The following is a 22,832-nucleotide window of genomic DNA, read 5'->3' on the forward strand; positions in this document are numbered from 1 at the left end:
TCTACTCCTTTCAAGCGCAAGACTAGGCCAAGTGCGGCCCTATAGCCTTTTACAGCTGAAATGGAGCGAAGCTTCTCTTGGCGAAGGAAGACGAGGAAGTCTGTGACATGCTGAACAGTAGCTCTGACCGGAGTGAGACCCCGTCTATGAAAACAACCACAGAAGACAGCCCACTTTCCCTGGCATACCACTGCAGAGGACTGTCTGTGGTGTCCAGCCATCTCTGTTGCTACGCGGCACAAAAAGCCTCTTGTTCACAAGAGATGCTGGATAACCTCCAGCCGTGAAGACACAGGGACTACACTGCCTGGTGGTACGTGGGGTTGACACAGAAGGTTGGGCCAGGGAGGAATCTCTCTTGGTGCCTCAGAGGGTAGAGCTAGTAGATCAACCATAATCATCCTGAGATTCGGGGTGATCAACACACTGTTGATCACCTTGCGAATCAGACAAAATGGAGGGAAGGCATAGATGTCGAGGTTGTCCCACAGGTGTTGAAATGCATCCTCTGCAGTGGCCCATGGGGCCAGCACGAAAGAACAGAAGACCTGAAGTTTTCTGTTGTGCCGGGTGGCGAACAGATCGATGACTGGACGCCCCCACAGATCGAACAACCTCTATGTGATGTCCAAGTGAAGGGACCACTCCGTCCCTATCACTTGATTCTGGCAGCTGAGCTTGTCTGCCACTGCATTCCTCTTGCCTGGAATGTACCTGGCTGACAGCTCTAACAGGAGTGAGCTACCACCCACTCGTGCACCTGCATTGTCAACTGGTGAAGTGGAAGGGACATGAGATCCCCTGCTTGTTGACATATGCCACTACTGTGGTGTTGTCACTCATCACCACCACAGAGTGTTCCAACACTCGATCCTGAAACTCTTGGAGAGCCAAGAAGGCTGCCTTGAGTTCCAGGATATTGATGTGAAGGTGCTTATCATCTCGGTTCCAAACTCCCAAAGTCAGCAATTCTGTCGTCCATCCACCAGTCTAAATCCTCTCTCACTTCCTCCAAGAGAGGAATGAGAAAGGATTGGGGGTCTCGAGACTGAGGCCAAAACTCCTTCATTCTCCACTGGAGAGAACAAAGGTGAAGCCGCCCATGAGGGACCAGCTTCTCCAATGACGGCAGGTGACCAATGACGACTTGCCATTGCCGAGCTGGCTGCTCCTGTCAAGACAGAAACAGCTGCGCTGCCTTCCTGAATCTGCTGATACAAGAGTCTGAGGGGATGACTCTTGCTGCTACCATATCTATCAGTATGCCCAGTTACTTTATCCTCTGCTTGGGGATGGGGATGACTCTTGCTGCTACCATATCTATCAGTATGCCCAGGTACTTTATCCTCTGCTTGGGGATGAGACTGAACTTCTCAAAATTTACTACAACCCCTAGGCTGCAGCAAAACTTGAGGAGTCGATTCCTGTCCTGAAGCAACTGCAAGTGGGACTCGCCAGGACAAGCCAATTGTTGAGGTACCTCATCAGACTTATCCCGTGCAAATGGGTCCAAGCTGACACAAGGGTGAACACTCGCATGAATACCTGGGGAGCGGTCGAGAGCCCAAAATAGTGCCCTGAACTGGAACACTGTCTCCCCAAGGATACTAAAGCAAAGGTACTTGCAAGAGGACGGATGGATGGGTATTTGGAAATACACATCCTTCAAGTCCACTGTCAGCATGAAGTCGTTCTCCCTGATGGAGGACAGCAGAGAGCACAGCATCTCCATTGTGAACTGAGTCTGGCGAACAAATCGGTTCAAGTGACAGAGGTCTGTAACCAGTCTCCAACCCCCTGAGGCTTTCTCTACAAATGAGATACGGCTGTAAAAGCCTGGAGACCAATCTGACACCACTTCCACAGTGCCCTTCTTCAGCATGGCTTGCACTTCTTGCTTTAGTGTGTGATCCTTCGGCAAACTGGGAACATAGGTCAGGAGACGGACGGGGTTGTTGGTAAGAGGTGGACGAGACTCGAAGGGGAGTAGATATCCCTCCTGAAGGACATCCACTACCCAGGTCTCAGCTCCAAGTCACTGCCATGTTGCCCAATGGCTCGACAGGCAAACGCCCCCAACAATGGCGCTCTCCCTTTCTTCTTCCCCTTGCCCCCTTTTCCAGACTGGAAAGAGGGTTGAAAGGGCCGCAATTGCGCACCTTTCTTGGCTGAGGAAGAAGGCTGGGTGTTCCTAAGAGCACCTTTCACGAACCAGGCCCGGGTCAACCTGCTTAGTCAGCAAGGACCTCTCTAAGGGCATGTAAAAATGTTTCTGACAAGGCACAGAAGGGGGAAGGGGCTTGTGCCAGCGGTTTGACCAAAAGGAATTCTTTTCCCCCAGAGACAAGGTTATTCACCTGGTCAAGTACCCCCTCAGAAAGCGAGGACCACGGCAGTCCCACCAAAACCTTGGGTTCCTTCTTAGGACCTCAAAAGGATTCGAGGCGAGAAAAATGATCCACATAAAGAGGCCGTGGCCCCTTCCTCATGATCACTGTGCTGACATATCAACACAACGATCTCCGTGAAAGTCCTCTGTATCTCAGGGTGTCTGCATCCTGGGGAAGAGGACCCTAAGTCTTTCCAGTGTGGTCCTCCTGAGCTACTCTCCCCGCAAGAGGGAAAACCTTGGCAGACCCCTGGGATCCTTCCTCAACCACTTGGGCGTATGACCAAGCTGGTCCAAGAACCGACCTCAGGACATAGGACCTCACAGCCAAACCTAGCAGAGGCAATCTCCTCTGAGTCCCTCCTATCCCGCTCATGCCTCCCAGTAAAACCCCGGGAGGTTGAGGGGACAGATGAAGAGGACTGGGCACTCCCACCTGGCCTGCCAGCAGAATTAGCAGACGAGGCAGGCCGCAGGCAACCACCAACCCGTGGTGGTCATGGCAGCACGGGTCTGGGAAAACACTTGCGCCTTGGCTAAGCGCTGTCCCAAGGAGAATAGAGGTGTTCAACCGGGCCCAGCTGAGTTGATCACGTGAACGCGATCGGGGGCTGGGTGGAGTCGAGTGCTCAGGAGCTGGCTGGTGAGAACATGTGCCGTCCCCACGACATACCCCAGTCTTCTTCAAGGCCAAAACCTCCCGAGAAGAAGACTGGACAGGGGACCTCCTCTCTGCCTCTCCAGGTACTTGGACCCTCAGGACTGAGACACCGGCCTGGATACCTGACCGAGCACTAGAAGCAGTGGTGCTTTCTCTCGACCTGTGCCTGAACCGGGCTGGGGAGCAGACTCGCCGGTAACAGTTCGGGGTGCCTGACTCGGCATGACTCAGCTTGACTGAGCACCTGATGCTCCTGTGTCTTGTGCAGGACAATCAATGGGAGCAGCCTCCTGCCGAGAATCTGAAGAAACTTGGGCAGAGACTAAAGCAGTACCAGTCTTAGAGGCGAACTTCTTAGAGCAGGTATCGGGAGCGCAGACCGGGGCCCGCACGTCTGAGGCTCCCAAAAGGTAAGACCCAGGTAGGGTATGTGTATCGGTTGACAAACCTGAAGGCCGGGAAGAGCCAACGAGAGATCCCATTGCTTCCCCTGTGGAGGGAGGCAGCCCCTTAGAAGTCCCACAACGGGACTTCTTGTGGGGGAACTGGCAGCCTTCTTCTTCTTCACCTGATGAGCCTCAGAAGAAGGGGAGGAGGCAGCTGACGACAACAAAGATGAACCTGATGAAGATGACGATGACAACACCTTACGAGACCTCTTCTTCGACCTCCTCTTCATCATCATCTTTAGGATCGCGGTCAGGTTCCCCATCCACAAGGGAGCAGCAGCCATCACAAGAGCAGCTGGGGCAGCCAGGGCAACAGGAACAGCAGGAGCACCAACAACAACAGGAGCGGCAATAGGAGTGACTGGGACAGGGGCAGCAGGTGCAGCAATAGTGGACTGGACAGCAAAGATAACAGGAGCAGCAGGGGCACCGTGATGAGGGAGCAGCAGCCATCACAAGAGCAGCTGGGGCAGCCAGGGCAACAGGAACATCAACAACAACAGGAGCAGCAATAGGAGCAACTAGGACAGCCGGGGCAGCAGGTTTAGCAACAGCGGACCGGATAGCAGAGATAACAGGAGCAGCAGGGGCAGCAGGAACCATCACATGGGGCACCATCGAGGTGACCATCATCTAATGCACAGCATGGGTAGGCGGGGCCACAGCGAAACCTGGAGGCAGGGGCACCACATGCTGGGATGCCAGGACAGAAGTCACTTGAGTGGGGAAGTGAGTGGAGACAGTCACCAGCATCTTCGCGAATGCTGTCATCGTCACCGTTGTAGTGGCCAATCTTGGAGCAGCATGCGTCACCACTGGGAACTTCGTCAGGTGTGCCAAGAGACCTTGCAGTGATGGAAGACCATAGAGTCCCAAGGAGAGCCAAGCTGCTTTCAGATCCATTGCCTGCTTACCCAGGAGATGCTCGACCGCCATACCTGAAGGTGAAAAAGTCAGGTCAGCAGCAGGAAACTCTTCTCGCTCCAAGGGAAAAGCTTCCCCCTTGGAGTGAACAGAGGCACCCAAGCAGAGGTCATCTTGACCCAACCCCACGCCAATCTCAGCTCGACGAAGCAAGCAAAGACAGAGGAGAGATCTCTCCCGAAGGAGAGACAGCCAGATGGGGAAGCTTACTGGGAGAAAGAAACGAGGACGAAGGGTTAGCTACCAAAGGCATCACTGGGGGCGTAAAACCTTTCAATGATGCCTTACCAGGCTTCCTCCGATACTGTTTCCTCCTGATAAACTTCACCTACTGCACAGGCGACCAAGAACAACACTTGGAACAAGTCAATTCAGGGTTACAATCACACCCCCTGCAAGAGGTACAAAGGGCGTGAGGGTCAACATCATGAGAGATGCGAAAGTTTTTACACCCTTGCTGCCAACCCCAGGACACGCACTGGAGGGGGGGGGAGTTGTACAGACAGACAGACTTATGCAAGGTAACAGTAAAGAATGGTAGTAGGCAGTCCCTGGTTAATGACAGGCTCAGTTAACAGTGATCCAGTTTTATGGCACTTGTCCAGCGACGAGAATCGGCAATTTTCGGTGCCAAAATGCCAATTTCCACTTATTGGCGCCGATAATTGGGTATTGGCGCCGATACATACCTAACAAAGTCACCAATAACCGAAAATCAGCGCCTTTCGATGCCGATAAGCCTTGAAAATCGGCGACTTTCGGTTAGCAAAGATTTTCAGTTATCATCACACCCTTAGAACGGAACCCCTGCCGATAACTGGGGACTGCCTGTATGTGTTATATTTGCTAACACATGCAACAGTGGCAACAAAAGATGGGATTCAACCTCCAATACCAAAAGACCATCATTCTCTTTCCACAGGTAAGAGTAAAGAATTGTAGTAGGTGTTATATTTGCTAAAACAGGCGACAGTGGCAACGAAGGGTTACGAACTCAGCAAACAAATGGAGCCTAGCCTACGCCTATGATGCTGCACCTAACCTCCTAGCCTAATCGGACGAAGTCTACCCTAAGTTGAAGACAATCTCAACTGGATGCCTTCAACACACTCGAACCAGCAATCTTCAAGTGCTGTGCCAAGTCAGGAGCGCCAAAAGGACAAATAGGTTGGTTCAGAGTATAAAAAAAATCAAGATTGTATTCTGAGAGGATCAAGAGTAGTGATTCCAAATGCAATAAGAAGTAGAGTTCTATCAGAAATACATGCAGACCACCAAGGTATAATGGGATCCAGGTCAATTGCTGGAGCTTATGTTTGATGGCCAGGTGTTGACAGGGACATTAAAAATTTGGTTAAGAAGTGTATTAATTGTGCATTGTAACAAAATAATCCTAAACAAACAAGAATGCAACCATGGGAATTACCCAGATAACCATGGCAACATGTGCATATAGATTTTGCAGGTCTATTTTTGGCATACTCACATCTGATATTAGTAGATGCATATAGTAAGTGGCCAAAAGTTACACCAATGCAAACAACATCATCGGTAGTAACTATAAAATCACTCATGCAAATCTTTTCAACACATGGTTTGCCAGAAAGAATAATGACAGACAATGGTCCACAAGAGTTTAAAGAATTTCTGAATGTATATGGTATACAACATACATTATAAGCAACTTACCATCCATCAACGAATGGTGTGAGGCAGAAAGATTTGTTCAAACTTTCAAACATATGAAGTGTAGACAAGCAAACTCAGGTAATGTAGAGTCTCATATTACAAAGTTCTATTATCCTAAAGAACAACAGTACATAGTACTATGGGTGTAACACTGTCATATTTGCTGATGGAGAGGAGGATTAAGAATAAGTTAGATCTTATGTATCCTAGCTTGTAGAGTCAGTTAGAACAGAAAGGTTATGATCAAGTAAAAAATTTCCTGAGGTACGACATTTCACTCCTTCAATTTATTTCATGGTAAGATCATACAATACACCAAAAAAATGGGTACAAGGAGAAATTGTCAGGAAAATACGAAATTTACATTATGATGTTAATGTCGGTGTAAAGATTGTAAAACGTCATGTTGATCAGTTGCAGTCATTTAGTACAAATAATACAGAAATCACAATTTTTTATAGTAAATTTGTATTTTTCCCAACTAATACAAACCTGAGGTCCTTTACATTAGGAATTACTTATGGCGAAGCTGGAAATGGCCATTAAAACTTTTGAACAAGGTGGTTAGGCAGTAACTACTGTCCAGTAGGCGGGAGTCCGGCATGCCTAGAAGTAAGCATTCCAATTTGCCTCTCGGCCCAGGTTTCAGATTGAGGGGTGGCATGAGGTGGGCATAAATGTAATGTACTGGACCTCAGGTTTGTATAGTTAGGAAAAATACAATTTACTTTTAAAAATTGTGATCTATGCCTACACAATATCCAAACCATCGGTCCTTTACAATAGGAAGACTCATTTAATGGAGGGAGGAATCTGAGTTAGTCTCGGAACTGACTGGAGTTCGCCAGACCTGGGCTACTCTTCCTGGTCGAAAGAGTGAGGAGGAATACCATACTTCTGACATTAATCAGAGCTTAGGAACTGCGAGATCAACTGTCAGACTGCTGGACCTTTACGAATGAGTGCAGAATCGTAACTCATACAAAAATAGGCTAGAAAGAATCTAAGGAGTCGGAGGCAGTAAGGCAAAAACCAAAAAAGGGTTTGTCTTATTGCCAGAGTCTCCTTCCTCCCCTTGCTAGAGGAAGAAGCAGAATTGCTTCTATGCTTCTGGAAAAAAAAATAGAACGGGTGCTCAATGTGTAAGCTTACCACATCAGACACCAGTTCCAGCAAGTGTCGGTTCAAGTCCCATTCTCTGCCTGAAGGAAGAGAAGCATGGGGATGAAGAAGGAGGAGGAGGAGAGGCCAGTAACTCTCGTAATCCCCCTCACTTCCAGGACTATACACCTTACGCGAGATGCTACCTGCCCCCTTATAGGAGCCAGGTAAGAAAACACAACTTGTTGAGCAGCCACCACAGGTCCAAGGAAAGGGGGTTCCAAGGACTTGTGGGCAAAAACCCGCTGGTAGAAAGACATAAATGTGGTCTGATGAGACCACATCTCTGCTTTCAGACTGACAGAAAATTCCAGAATGCGAGGGATGGACCAAGCCATTGACTTTGTGAGCTCTGGGGCGGAGTGTACAGGTGTCATCAATGTCAGCTGCAGAGTACGCCCTTCCCATCATCTTACAAGGCCAGAAAGAAAGACGTATCCTTGGGCACTTCTTTCTTGGGCGAGTTAGTACTAGCGCAAAGTCATCGACAACCATTAGAGATGTCGAGACTTCTTCAGAAAGTATCGCAGCACGCTAACAGGACAAAGCAGTGACTAATCTGGATCATCGACTGCAAATTCCAAGTGGGAGGGAATCATGAAGAACTCGAACCTGGCAACACGTGCCAACAGGTACGGAGTTCGCTACGACATCCAAAACAAAGTTGAGCAACTGATCCCCATCCCTTGAATGCTCACAGCAAAAAAGGTCATGAAGATCATCTATCCTCTTCTCCAATGCCAGAGTGAGACGAGAGATGGCCTTGAGAGTCTGAACTCTGTCTGACAACTCTCACAAGGGTGCATGCGGAGCACGAGACAGGAACCCTAAACGATAGTCACATGCTGCCCAGGAACCTGAAGTCCCTGGGAGAAAAAGACCAATCGAAGCTTCTCATCAGTAGCTAAATCTTGACTGCAGAGAAAAAGGCTACTTTCAGGTGAAAGACTAGGCCGTAAGTGGACCTAAGTCCTCACAACTGAACCAGAGAGAAGCAACTCTCGACAAAGATGACGAGGAAGTCTGCAACCTGCTGAAGAGTGGATCTGACCAGAGAAAATAAGTCCAATCAACAACACCAACCAGCGAAGACAGCTCCAATCCCTGGGTACTGCTACAGAGGACTGATAGAGATATCCAGCTATCTCTGTTGCCACTTAGCAAGAAGCCTATGCTTGCAAGGAAAGCCAGATAGTCTCTAGTCGTGAAGGAAGAGGGATTGTACTGCCAAAGGAACCGCTTCACGTGTCACTGACACAGAAGGTCGGGTCAGGGAGGAACTCTTCTCGGAGCCCGAAAAGCAGAGCTAGCAGGTCGTGTAAAAGGCGAAGTCTTCCAACATACATCTAAATTTTGGGTGAACGACACTTTGCTGAACACCTTGCAAATTAGACTTATATGAAGGGAAGATGAAGATGTTGAGGTTGTCCCACCATGTCAGCATACATCACCGTGGCAGTCTGTGGGTCTGGTACAATGAAGCAGAAGACCTACAGACTTCTGTTGAGCTGGGAGGCGAACAGAAGGATGATAGGGAGCCCTCAAGTCGAGCAACCTCTCTGTGAAGAATTCAGTGCAAGGGGGGCTCTGCCAAAGGCTGTTCTGCCATCGCATCCCAGTCACTCAATGCCAGGCTGAGCTTGCCTGCTTGTTTGTTGACATATGCCACTACTACTGTGGTGTTGTTGCCTAACAACACCACAGAGTATCTCAAAAAACAGATCCTGAAACTCTCAGAGGGCCAGGACACGGCTTTGAGTTACAGGATGTTGATAAGAAGGTACTTATCGTCTCGGTTGCACACCCTGAAGACAACAGTCTTACAGGTGTGCGCCTATTCCCCAGTAGGTGCATCTGAGAACAGAAGCATGCCGCAAGGAGAATATGTAGACATATTCAGAGGTTCCTGTCGATCAAGCACCAGCCTAAATCCTCCCTCATCCTTCGAAGGAGGAAAGGATTAAAAACTGGAAGCAGACCTTCATTCTCAATGAAGAGAATCAAAGGCAAAGCTGCCCGAGGGGACAGCTTCTACAGTGATGACAGGACACTGAAGACAACCAGCTCTAGCCAGACTGGCTGCTCCTGAAGTCAGGAACACAGGAGAGGAGACGGAACGGAAGTTAGATAAAAGGTGGCCAAGACCTGGAGGAAAACAGAAACTTCTGAAAGATATCCACTGCCAGGTGTCGGCTATGTTGCTGTCATATAGTCTAATGACTTGAGTCATTCCTTCATCAAGGCACCAGCAGGAGAGAATGCCGTTCTGAGCGTTCTCCCTTCCTCTTCTCTCTCTGCCCTCTTCCCGATGGAAAGAGCGTTGAAACAGATACACATATGCGCACTTTCTAAGATGAGAATGAGGAAGGCTGGGTGTTCCATGAGTGCCCTTGGAGCCTGAGACTTCTTTGGGGCTGAGGAAGGGTTAGACTGCCATTGTCCGGAGGACAAGGCAGCTGCCCTGGCATGTTCCTTGACTACTGCGATATCTACCTACTCTCTGCAAAAGAGGGAGGCAGACCGAGTGAAGGTCCGTTCCTGAGGGAATGTGACGACTCAGGAATTACTAGACTGGAGATCAGAATCAGGACAGTGTCCCTCTTCTTAGCACCAGAATTGTCGAAAGGTTGCTGTCTGGTGCTGGGTAGGCTAACCCACCCCTAAAGTGGAACAGTCTCTAGAAGACAGAGACCTCTTCAGGAATGATCACATCCAAGAAGGCAAAGCCTTGAAAAAATGAAGGATCACAGATTCATCAGGAGACTACCTGGAGGGACACCATAGTGGTGTCCTCCAGGTTCGCTGTCTCTTGTTGCAAGAGGGAACACCCTTCGCGGCAAAGAGTAAGAGCAAGAGATCCAAGTCTGGATGAGCAAGAGCCAGGACAATCTGCTAGTCAGCATAAGACCCCTCCGAGGCAAGAAGGATCGCTTCTGTCGAGGAAGAGGAAGGGAAGGAGCTTGATTGGGAGGCTCAACCAAAATGAACTCCTTGTCCAGAGAAAAGACATTCATCTGGTTGAGAAAGCCCTTATAGCAAGCAAGAACTGTGGCAATCCCAACAAAACCCCTGCAAGGAGCAGTGAAGAGTATTCACAGGGGATGCTATGGTCCTAACCCTGAGATCATTGTGCTGACGAATCGGTGTGAAGATCTCTGCAAAAAGAAAATCAAGGGTGTCCGCATCCTGAAGAAGGAGACCATCGAGTCCTCCTGGGGCGTGACACTTACGATCTCTTCTCCTTGGAGGGATAACCTCGCCAGGACCCAAAAAACCATCCTCGACTACTCGGATGTATAGTGAGCCAATCCAAGAACCAAGTCCGAGATGTAGATCCTTGTAGCAGAACTCCGATAAAAAACAAAACTCGTCAGAGTCCTTTCTATCCGACTCACATTCCCTGGCAGCAACTGAAAGGGTTTGAGGGAAGAGGAGAGGAGAAAAGCACTCTTACCTGTCCTGCTAGAAGAACCAGCAGGAGAGGCCGACTGCAGGCGATCATCAACCAGAGGTGATGACGGTAGCACAGAGGAAGGAGAGCGCTAACCTGAAGAGAGGCAAAAGTTCACTTGAGCTGAGTCTCCTGAAGGAAGGAGAACTTCGACAGCATTTGGTTTGCCAAACCAAGTGAACCAAGCCGATCACGTTTATGGGCTGGGCGCGCAAGCTGAGCCAGTCTCGAAACATGATCAGGAGATGGGCAAGCGGGCCAAGCCAATCCGTGTGATCAGTGGCTGGTCGAGCAAGCAGGGCTGGGCCAAGCCGAGCCGGGAAAGCTTTGCCATGAACTAGCACTGTCCTCAAGACATATTTTAATCTCCTACAAGGCCGAAGCCCCTCAAGAAGGTTTAAATGGAATTCTTGTCTGCTAACTCGAGTGCTCAAAACCAAGGGTCCGAGACACAAGTTTCAGAACTGACCAAGCACTCAAAACGAAGTAGGCAGGAGGTATCGAAACATCCAAATATTTCAGCACCTTCTCTTGTCCTGTGCCTACACCAGACCAGAGAGCAAACTCCCTAGTACAGTACTGGTTTGGGGAGTGCCCAAGATTCTGCAGAATCCCAGACACTTGGCGACTTGCTAGTCAATCCGAGTGCTCGCTGTGTGCTCGAGATTCCAAGGAGTTCAAATGCTCCGCGAGACTCCTGAATCTCGTAATAACAATCATCAGGAATAAGCTCCTCTCCAAGGAGGGAAAGGCACAGAATCAGTCTTAGACGCAGACTTCTAAGAACTGGAATCGAGAGTGTGGCCTCGAAAGGTCACACACACGAGGTCCCTGAGAAACAAGACCCCAATAGGGAATGCGAATCAGTTCCTAACCCCAAGGGCCGGGAAGAGCCAAATGAAAGAATGCATTGCCTCTCTGACGAGAGGTACAGGCAGTCCTCGGTTATCGGCGGGGGTTCCGTTCTGAGGGTGTGATGATAACCGAAAATCACTGCTAACCGAAAATTTGTGATTTTTGGGACTTATCAGAGCCGAAAAGTGCCGATTTTCAGTTATCGGTGCTTCTGTTAGGTATGTATCAGCGCCAATACCCAATTATCAGTGCCGATAATTGAAAATCAGCGATTTTCGTCACTAGACAAGCGCCGTAAAACCAGATCACCATTAACCAGGGACTGCCTGTAGTCCCTCAGAAGTCCCACAGGACCTCTGAAAGGAACCTTCTCCTTGCCTATCCATGCGCTCGAACCCTCGGGACCAAGACGCCAGGCTGGGAACCTGACTAAGCACTGTTTTGGAACTGATTGAGCACTCAAAAATGTACTGCCAAGAAGAACCGAGACACTTGCATGTCTTGGTTCTTTCTCATGCCCTGTGCCTGAACTGGGATGGTGAGAGGTCTCTCCGACACCGGTTCAGGATGCAAGAGACTCCAAGGATTCTCGAGCACTCGGTGTGACTCAACAAAGTCAAGCACCCAACATAGCACCAGTCTAGAAGCAGAACTCCTGGAATGGCAACGGAAATGCAAACCAAAGTTTGCGTGTCCGCGACTTCTGAGATGCAAGACCCTGGGGTAAGCGATTTGGTTCTCGAGCCTGAAGGCCGGGGAAGAGCCGAAGAGAGATCCCACTGCTTTCCCGAAGGGAGGCAGCCCTTTAGAAGCCCCATGGCAGGACTTCTTAGGGAGGGGAGGCAGCCTTCCTCTTCTTTGGCTGACGAGCCTCAGAAGAAGAAGGGGAGAAGGCAGCAGAAGACGAAGTCAAAGATCAAATTGAAGATGACTACATCTCACAGGACGTCTTCCTCAATCTCTTCTCCAGCATCTTCTACAGGATGGTGGTCAGGAAACAGGAACTGCCGAGGCAGCTACATCAGGAAGCGCAATGGGAGTGGCCCAAGCAACAGGAACCAGGAGAAGTGACAGGAGCGACCACAGCAGCTGAGGCAGGAGGCACGACAGGAGCGGCCCGTCCAGCAGGAGCTTCAGGAACGCCAGCAACGGCAACAGGGGCAACCAGGCACCTGGGGCAGGAGGCATCAGCAGGAGCTGCCCGGTGACTGGCCGCCAGGGCAACAGTTGCAAAAAGACAGGAGGTACAGCAAGAGCAGACGAGACCACAGGTACGACAGGAGGCAGTGGCACACCCTACAAAAGTGCCAGAGAACAAACAGCAGTTGGTCCCCCATGTCAGGGCACAATGTTGACATCGACATGGAGATCTTAGCCATTACCATCACCGTGGTCGTCATCAAAGTGTCCATTATATGAGGGCAGCCTTCCTGCCACAGGGAAACTTCAGCTGTGCCTTACAATGCTTGCTATCTACCTGGACAAAAAAGCAAAAATGATTAGCTAAGGGAGACTCCTCTCGCTCCGAGGGAGATTGTCCTAAGAAGTGAGAGGAGGCCCGAGAAGAGGTCACCCGACCGCCTGCCCACAAGCAAAGAGGACGGAGGAGAGATCTCTCACAGAGACATAGCCAGAGGGGAAGTTACCAGAAGGAATGAAGGGGAATAATATTCCAACGACGCCCGGCAACCCCCTCCCGACAACGTTCCTCCCGGCAAAGCCACCCACAGCGCAGGAGGCAAAGAGCAACGCTCGCACAAGACAGAAATTTACCATCACACTCCTGTACAAGGAGTGGAGGGAGTGAGGCCCAAATGATAGGGGAGCGAAAATTTATGCCCCTGACCGCCGACCCAAGAAACGCATGCTGGGGGAAAGGCGGCCTTACCGCAAGGCTATCAAAATTGTGGGCTTGTATATTAAAAAATATCAAACACAAAATATGTACACAAAACACGACAAAAGATCCCACCAGAAAAGAAGAGCTCAAGAACAATCAGGCAGAGAGCCCCAAAAACACGTCTGCACAGCATGATGGCTGAAAGCTAACTGGAATGTTTACATCCAGGCAGGCGGGACTCCCGCCTACCGGACGACAGTTACTGCCTACCCACCTTGTTCAAGAGTTTTAACAGCCGTTTCCAGCTTCGCTGTAAATAATTTCTAATGTAAAGGACTGATGGTTTGAATATCATGTAGGAATAAGTACAAGTTTCAAACACCTCAGACTTAATTAATCCAGATGTGCAAACTGCCCACCAAGTCATTGAACCACCTGCTGTAAATACACAAGAAAATCTTGCAACAAATCAGAACACCCTTATAGTACTCCCCAACAGACTGAGTGGAAGAAAACCTCCTGAAAGATTAGATTTTTAAGTGTTGAGAAACAATTGTGTTTCTTAGTCACATGTAAAGGGGAGGAGACTGTTATGTATATAAGATGTCTTGGGTAGTGCCGTCTGTAGACGCGTTCAGTTCAGAGCTCTTGCACTAGCATTGCTTAATGCATAAATGTATAAGCATAACAAATTATTTTTGTGTTCAGTATTGAATCAGACACAGGCTTTGATCCTGTAAGTTCTACTTCATGTATGCAGGACGTGATTCCTTACTGTATATTAACCCTTAAACGCCGAGCCTCTATTTACAAAAACGTCTCCCATATGCCGGCAGCGTTCGGGAGTTAGCGCCGAAGCGGAAAAAAAGTTTTTAAAAATCACAGCACGCTTAGTTTTTAGGATTAAGAGTTCATTTTGGCTCCTTTTTTTGTCATTGCCTGAAGTTTAGTATGCAACCATCAGAAATGAAAAAAATATCATTATCATATATAAATATTGACATATATGACAGACAAAAAAAAAAATTTTCATATATAATCTTATACAAATCGCTGTGAGCAAAATGGTTAAAGCTAACAGGTTATTTTTTTTTCTTTGTATTGTACACTAAATTGCGATGATTTTGGTATATAACAAATTGTAAAACGATCAAAGCCAACACAGAGAAAATATTATCACAAAATGATGCATGAATTCGTAACGTAAAAAAAATGTTTTTTTCAAAAATTCACCATAAATCGAAATATTGTGCTAGAGACTTCCCGTTTGTTGAAAAATGAAGCTAATTGATTGAATATTATTAAACTGTAAGTGTTTTAGCTTACAATTCAGTTTTCGACCATTTTGGTCGAGTTAAATTGACTGAAAGTAGAATTTTTCTATTTATCGTGATTTATATGAAAATATTTCAAAACTGATAAAAGCTACAACCATGAGTTATTTTCTATTGTATTGTACATGAAATTGCGCACATTTTCATATATAAAACTTTATGTAATGACTAATATAAAATGGTGCAAACATTACGACAACGTGATGAAAGAATTTCTGAGATGTTCAGCGAGTTACGGCGGCTGGCGTAAGGAAAATGTTTTTCAAAATTCACCATAAATCAAAATATTGTGCTAGAGACTTCCAATTTATTGCAAAATGAAGGTAAATGATTGAATATTACTAGAATGTAAGAGTTTTAGCTTACAATTGCGTTTTTCGACCATTTCGGTCGAGTTAAAGTTGACCGAAGGTTGAAATTTTGGCAGTTATCGTGATTTATGTGAAAATATTTCAAAACTGATAAAACTACAACCATGAGCTATTTTCTGTTGTATTCTACATGAAATTGCGCACATTGTCATATATAAAACTTTATGTAACGACTGATGTAAAATGATGCAAACATTACGACAACGTGTGAAAGAATTTCGAGATGTTCGGCGAGTTACGGCGTGCAGACGTAAGGAAAAAGTTTTTTTTCAGAAATTCACCATAAATCGAAATATTGTCCTAGAGACTTCCAGTTTGTTGCAAAATGAAGCTAATTGATTGAATATTACTAGAATGTAAAAGTTTTAGCTTATAATTGCGTTTTATACCATTTTGGTCAAGTTAAAAAGTTGACCGAAGGTTGAAATTTTGGCAGTTATCGTGATTTATACGAAAATATTTCAAAACTGATAAAAGCTACAACCATGAGTTATTTTCTGTTGTATTCTACATGAAATTGCACATATTTCCATATATAAAACTTTATGTAACGACTAATATAAAACGGTGCAAACATTACGACGTGATGAAAGAATTTCTGGCGTGGACGTAAGGAAAAAGTTTTTTTCAAAAATTCACCATAAATCGAAATATTATGCTAGAGACTTCCAATTTGTTGCAAAATGAAGGTAAATGATTGAATATTACTAGAAAATGTAAGAGTTTTAGCTTACAATTGCGTTTTTTTACCATTTTGGTTGAGTCAAAGTTGACCGAAGGTTGAAATTTTGGCAGTTATCGTGGTTTATATGAAAATATTTCCAAACTGATAAAAGCTACAACCATGGGTTGCATGTTGCTGTATTTTACATGAAATTGCACACATTTTCATATATAAAACTTTATGTAACGGCTAATATAAAACAGTGCAAAACTTACGATCTGAAATTTTCGGCAGAGTTACCGCGCGGACGTAAGGAAAAAGTTTTTTTCAAAAATTCACCATAAATCGAAATATTGTGCTAAAGACTTCCAATTTGTTGCAAAATGAAGGTAAATGATTGAATATTACTAGAATGTAAGAGTTTTAGCTTACAATTGCATTTTTCGACCATTTCGGCCACGTCAAAGTTGATTGAAGGTTGAAATTTTTTGTAGTCGACGTACGGTACATCCACTTGGCACCCAACAGACAATTTTAGTCGACGTATGATACGTCCAGTCGGCGTTTAAGGGTTAAGCCCAGATCCTCATATGTTTGTTAGGATTCTATTATATATGCTTTTATATTTTGGACAGACACTTACAGTGCCACCTTAAAAATGTCTGCTCTACAATAAAGAGGCAACAAAGAAGTGGTCTAATTAATACCAGTATATCGACACAACAAACGACGAAAGATAGGATTCAACCTCAAATACTAAAAGACCATCATTCTCCCCCATAGATAAGAGTAAAGAATTGTAGTATGTGTTATATTCGCTAACATAAGCGACAGATCAGAGCGAGAGCGCAGAAACACACATCTGTGCAGGATGACAGCCAAAAGTACATTAGAATGTTTACATCTGGGCAGGCGGGACTCCCGCCTACCGGACAGTAGTTAACTGCCTAACCACCTTGTTTGAAAGTTTACTGGCCATTTCCAGCTTTGCTGAAAGTAATTCCTAATGTACAGGACCAATGGTTTGTATATTGTGTAGGAACAATATGACATTTTTATGATAAAACAGTTTTATAAATACTTACCAAGCAATTACATACCTACTAGCTTTCTACAAGAGAGTCTAACGAAAATGGTATTTTCATTATAAAATAAGTTTTTAAATATACTTACCTGGTAGTTACATATATATAGCTTTATCCATGATTAAATGCGCATGGCAGAAATTAAAAATTCAGCGGCAATCGCCGATAGATGGTCAGGTGGCCATACCTGAGCGCCCTCTACCAGGTAATTAAAACCATTCCCAATTGTCCTCAGAAATTCCGTACCAATAAGTAGTACCAGCAATTATAGCTGATTCACATTGAGAGGAGGTGGGAATCACGCGATTCTAGTTAAAAGCAGTGTAAAATGTGAAGCTTTGAACTAGGAAGGTTTACGCTAACATTGGAACAATACTTTTGTACATACTGTGAGACCTATTTCAGTCAGTGCCTGCCTCTGGTTGTACTCATCTTAACCTGAAGAGGCGTGGCAGTATGGCCAAGTTGCCTAATTTAGTGGGTACTTTGCAGTAAGGAAGTTCACGATAGCTGACAAAGACAATATGCTGCCTAGGCATAGACCAGAATAAAAACAACAATGTCATCTACAACCAAAGTGAAAACCACCACCCCAGCCATTAAAAACCCAGCAGGTACTCCGGGTACCACGGTAACTGAGCTTTCCTAAAACTCAACGACCTTACAACGGGGCGAGGAGACAGCAGAGGGACAGTCCCCTATGCTTCCTTTCCCAACACCATGCTAGCCACAGATAAAGGACCCAAAGTAGAACAATTATCAAACACTGTTTCCATGTCTTTAAGATAATGAGAAGCAAACACTGATCTACACTTCCAAAACGTTGATTGTGGAATGTTCTCCCAAGAGATATTATGCCAAAAAGCCAGAGACGCTGCAAAAGCCCGAACCTCAACAGCCTGAACCTCGCAGACTTTAATATTAGGAAAATTAAAACATCTTCTCGAGACTGAGAATGTGCCTCTGTAATCAAACTTCTAAGGAAGAAAGAAAGGCATTCTTTGACAGAGGTCATGAAGGGTTCTTCACTGAGCACCACAGCCTGTCTAAGAGTCCTCTGGTCTTTTCTGTCCTCTGAAGATAGTACTTCAAAGCTCTCACAGGACAAAGAAGTCTCTCTTCTTCCTCTGGGTCCGAGTATGTCCATTAAGCTTCTGATTACGAACAAATGAGCCACTTAAGCAGAGACGTGCCATTTTGGCTAGAGAAATAATGAAAAGTGAACAAACTGCATTTCCATTTTGAAAAACCTACTCTTCTGTTGAAGACTTGTAGTTGGCTAATGTGTTTACTTGATCTGCTTCATGAGAAAGAGAGTCTTCCTAATGAGATTCACTTGAAGGGTCGAGCTGAGGGGTTCGAAAGTTGCACTCATAAGCCACTTCAGAAAAACATCCAAATTCCAAGAGACAAAACCAGGCTTTTCTAATTTGGAGATTTCGAAGGATCTGATGAGATCACTGAGGTCCTGGTTGGATGACAGATCAGGGGCCCTAACTACACACCGAGAAAGCACTGACCTACACCTTGATGGTATATGGGGACAGCTCCCCATCAGTCCTCAGGAAAAAAAAATCCTTCTTTAGCCCCATACAGAGGCTTCAAGACGAGATGTTATTATGTCAACACCATCCTCTGAAAACTGACCACTTGGATTGGTAGAGCCTGCTAGAAGATCTTCTGCACCTGGCAATAGCTTCTACAGCTTGCTTTGAAAAACCTTTCGCTCTGACAAGGCCCCTGACAGTCTGAAGTCTGTCAGGGCCTGAGCAGACAATCCTTGATGGAACCTGAGGAAGTAGGGCTGTTGGAGCTGCATGTGTTTTTATGGCAGGAGTCTTGAGAGTCCACCCCCAACAGCTGCAGGTCGGAAACCATTTCCTTCCTTGGTCAGAACGGGTGATCAGGGTCATTGAGACGTTCTGGTGAGAGGAGAACATGTTGATCACCTCCCTGATCTATCCGAAAGGGAGAAAGGTGTAGATATCCAGGCCTATCCAGTCCAACAGCATGGGACCCATCGCCCATGCGAGAGGGTCTGGGACTGGGGAGCAAAAGAGGGGTAGACGATGATTTCTCGATGTTGCAAAGAGGTCCGGTTGGCTTGCCCAAAGTTTCAGAGATCGTTGCATACGAGGAGTCCAAAGTCCACTCCGTCAGCAAAACTTGATTGTAGCGACTCAATTCATCTGCAAGGACGTTCGTTCTTCCCTGTACGAAGTGAGTGATTCTCTTCATCTGGTACTGGTCCACCCAGAGAAGGAGGTCCTTTGCTGTCTCGTAGAGAGTGAAGGAGTGAGTGCCCCCTTGTTTGCTTAAATCACTATTACCTTGCCGGGAACTATGGGAGGAAAGGCCTGGAGACCCAGATGAATGGCCTTTAGCACCTTCATACTGATGTGGAGAGCTCTCTGATCTACAGACCACATTCCTGAAACTTTCCGACTACCTAAGAGTGCTCCCCCAACCTACATCTGAAGCTTCAGAATAAAATTCTAGGTCAGAAACGTGGTAGAAGAGACTTCCCTTCCTGAAGTCTTTCTACGGACAACCACCATGAAGGTCTGTCTTGATTTCTGAGATCAAGAAAATAAAGGAGTCCAGTTGGGTTTTCATACTCCAGCCTGCTTCGAGATAAAACTAGGCAGCCCCTCAATTTTCAACAACAAAATACTTGTAGTCAGTTTTTGTTAAGTTCCTTCCTAATGCTCGGTAATGTTTTGTTTATTTTACTGAACTTATATTCAAATTATCTAATCTTCTTCCAATTTGGTGTTTTATTTTTATTAATTGTGTTAGTTTTTCAGACTACCATGGGACTTTGTGTTATGTTGGATGAGATTTGGATTTTGGTACTGCTTCATCAGCAACATTTGTAATGAAATCAACAAGAAATTTATTAGTTTCATTATCGTCTTTTAATAATCACATGGTGAGATATTCCTAGTGTGGAATTCATATTGCTCCCAATCTGCTTTATAAATGTTATACTGAGGGACATGCTTGGTGGGATTATTTTGTAATAATAAGAGGTAATATTGGAAATCATCCTGCTTGTATGTAAGTCGTCTACCGTATTCAATCAATCATCTATATGTTTTGTTGTTGGAGTTAAAGTCAACTGAGAAAATGTTCCATGTGTTTTTACTAGAAAAACATGCTGATTTCGTTATCATTTATACAGCACATGTCATAAGCCTCTATGAATTCTTCTATTTTACTTCCTGCTCTATTTGAGTCTGTACAATTACAGTCCACATTGGAGTTGTGGGCATTAAAATCACCTATTAATGTAGGTTCCTTGGCATTATTAAGTAATTCTTTAAGTTTGTCAAAACATATTTTATTGGAGTTGGTTGTATAAATTATAGATGCATAATTATTTTTACTCATATTCTAATACTCAATATTTGCATATCAGTAAAGTTTACAGGTACTTTGTTGTAACAAATTTTGTTATGTGCATATACAGTACAGCAATACCTAAATTTCCTTCTTCCTCTCTTGATGATGCTAAGGTATATTACCTAGTGTTGACATAGTTTTGTTGACATGTAAACATAATATCATTGGTTCATATTCTTTTAATAACCACTGTACCACAGATCAAGGGACACTTAACTAATTGCTTTCGTAATCTATCAGCTTCCCTTCTTTCCTATATGGTATCTGACATACAGTATTTAAGCATAAAGCCCTAAGACCAATCGTACATTACTCGCATCTAGTTTCGAGATCACACTCTGTACCCCTGCAGCCAGTACAAACCAAATTTGATTTACACTAATTACTGAATATTTCTCAGTGAAAAATACTGTGAATGGGGGGATTTTCAGAGAATAATGCGTATATATGTTCCACAAAGAAATCCGCAAATAGGTGAGTCCGCAAATTGTGAGAGCATGAAAACAGGTTTACTGTACTTCAAATTTCAACATCCTGCTTACAAAAAAATCATTCCTACATAGCCTGATGTTATTGATTTTGCTTCCAGTGGAAGACATCCTAGGAAAATGAAATTACTATAGTACCTTAAACAGGTGCAAAACAGCCAAACTTCACAGAATACCAACAATCGCCTATGCGTAATGGCGGCAAGGAGAATTCTAGATTAGAGCTTAAAACGTTTGAACACATCTGGTGGACAAATCGGTAAACTAGACAGTCTCCGGGTCAGCCAAAATAAATCTTCTTTTGTTTGAATGCAAACTCATCTGGCGAATATGACTAATTTAACAGTAGTCATAATTCATCCAAAAAATTAATTTGATAAAAAATCTTACTATGACAATGGCTGCCAAAATACAATTAAGGTAAATGGTTTAGCTTAATATTACCAGTTTTATGGGGAGGCTGAGCACCCAATGGTGTGTCTGCAGATGACCTTGGTTTCAAATGCTGTAAAAAATATTCTGGAGAAAGGAACTGTGGATCATTATCCTGAGTTGTGGTGCAGTTTTTTAGCCCAAGATCATCCAAGATGTCCAAGTCAAAATGATCATTGTAATGAACTTCAGGAGAAACTGTAGCACCAGCAATTACCCGCGATTCCAGTCCTTGATTTTCATTATGGACGGGGTAGATGGAAGGTCTAGGAGAATTGGTATTATCCAAGGCTCTGGCAGGTTTCACAGCTGATTCTCTCTTCAGCATCGCCATTGATTGTTTTGATGGGGATGTCATGCCTGGTGATGTTTATTCTTGCATCCCAAAAATTTCTTACAAAATTGTGATGTGACTGTAGCTTAGTGTTATCACATGGGGTACAATCACTGCAAGCTGTTTTACTGAGCTCTGATGTCCCTGAGGGGGAGTAACTAGTTGTTCCTGCAAAAGCATTGCAATCTTGGCCACTGACTGCATGGCAAGCAATCCCATAATTTTTTGCTTCAAGTCCATCATTGCTATCACCACTTAGATTCAAAAACTTTATAGCTTGGTATGCAACACTTCTTCTGAAGGAGTTACTTTGAAGATCTGGTGTCAAAGGAGAATTAGTCAGGGGTTCCTGAATATTTTCATAATAGGGGATCTTAGGATTGCCTCTCAGTATCTTTATTGGACTAGATTTATTAAGAGCATTCTCCGGGTGTGATGCTGCATTTCTATTCATAGAAAAATCTTTTAAATTACTTAGTGCACTTTCTTGAGGAAATTAGAATTTGCTGCTCTGTAACAAATGGGGACCAATATTATTGTCTTCAGTTAACTTCTTCAATAAAGCACTAGTAATCTTTGGATCCTCTGGGGCTGTACCAGCATTTAATGGTAGTAGTTTCTTCCAACAGTTCCTTAAAATAAAAATGAAGATTAAAAGCATTTAGTATAAACCTGTTTCTTAATTCCCAACTTCTTACTACTTTAACTTAGGCTATGCAAACAAGCAATAAACAAGTGATAAATAAACATCAAAAATGACATTTTATAATAAAATAAAATTATATATGTGCCACCCAAATAATTGTACTTCTTGAGTTTCTACTTCACGCAGCAGCTCAAAATTAAAATTCTGTTAGTGCTCTTTGGTTTTGGGTGTGGGTAGACTACTACACTTTCGAGGAGGCAGATTTTTAACACAGCCTAAAGAGAGCTCATTCATTTATGCTCTATGTACAGTACAAGAGAGCGGAGGAGGGAGGGCTCTGATCATGTAATTATTTGTTAAGAACTGTGTATATAAAACTTTATTTATTATAAAAATGAAGTTTTCATAATAATACTAATACTGTATTGTAATACTTACCTGAACACCTGAATTAGCCCTGGTCACTGACCAGCCCAAACTATATCCCCAAAATTTTACCCACAAAGTGGGTAATTAACTGTCAGCATTACCAATGCTACAGGAAAAAACCTTGTCAAATGAGTTACCTGAGGTATCGTTGACAACGCTGCTGCAAATACCAGCCGACAGAGGCCAACATCCCCAACTGAGTCACTCACTATCAAAAATTGAAGT

At 44.8% G+C, this 22,832-nt stretch overlaps 1 pseudogene; it reads right to left on the reverse strand.

Moving 5' to 3' along the window:
• The window catches only part of LOC136843776 (uncharacterized), a 48,817-nt pseudogene extending 26,798 nt beyond the window's left edge, over window positions 1-22,019 (reverse strand).
• Between the last annotated feature and the right edge of the window lie 813 nt (window positions 22,020-22,832).

The sequence above is a fragment of the Macrobrachium rosenbergii genome, chromosome 12 (assembly GCF_040412425.1).
Source record: "Macrobrachium rosenbergii isolate ZJJX-2024 chromosome 12, ASM4041242v1, whole genome shotgun sequence".
Classification (NCBI taxonomy): domain Eukaryota; kingdom Metazoa; phylum Arthropoda; class Malacostraca; order Decapoda; family Palaemonidae; genus Macrobrachium; species Macrobrachium rosenbergii.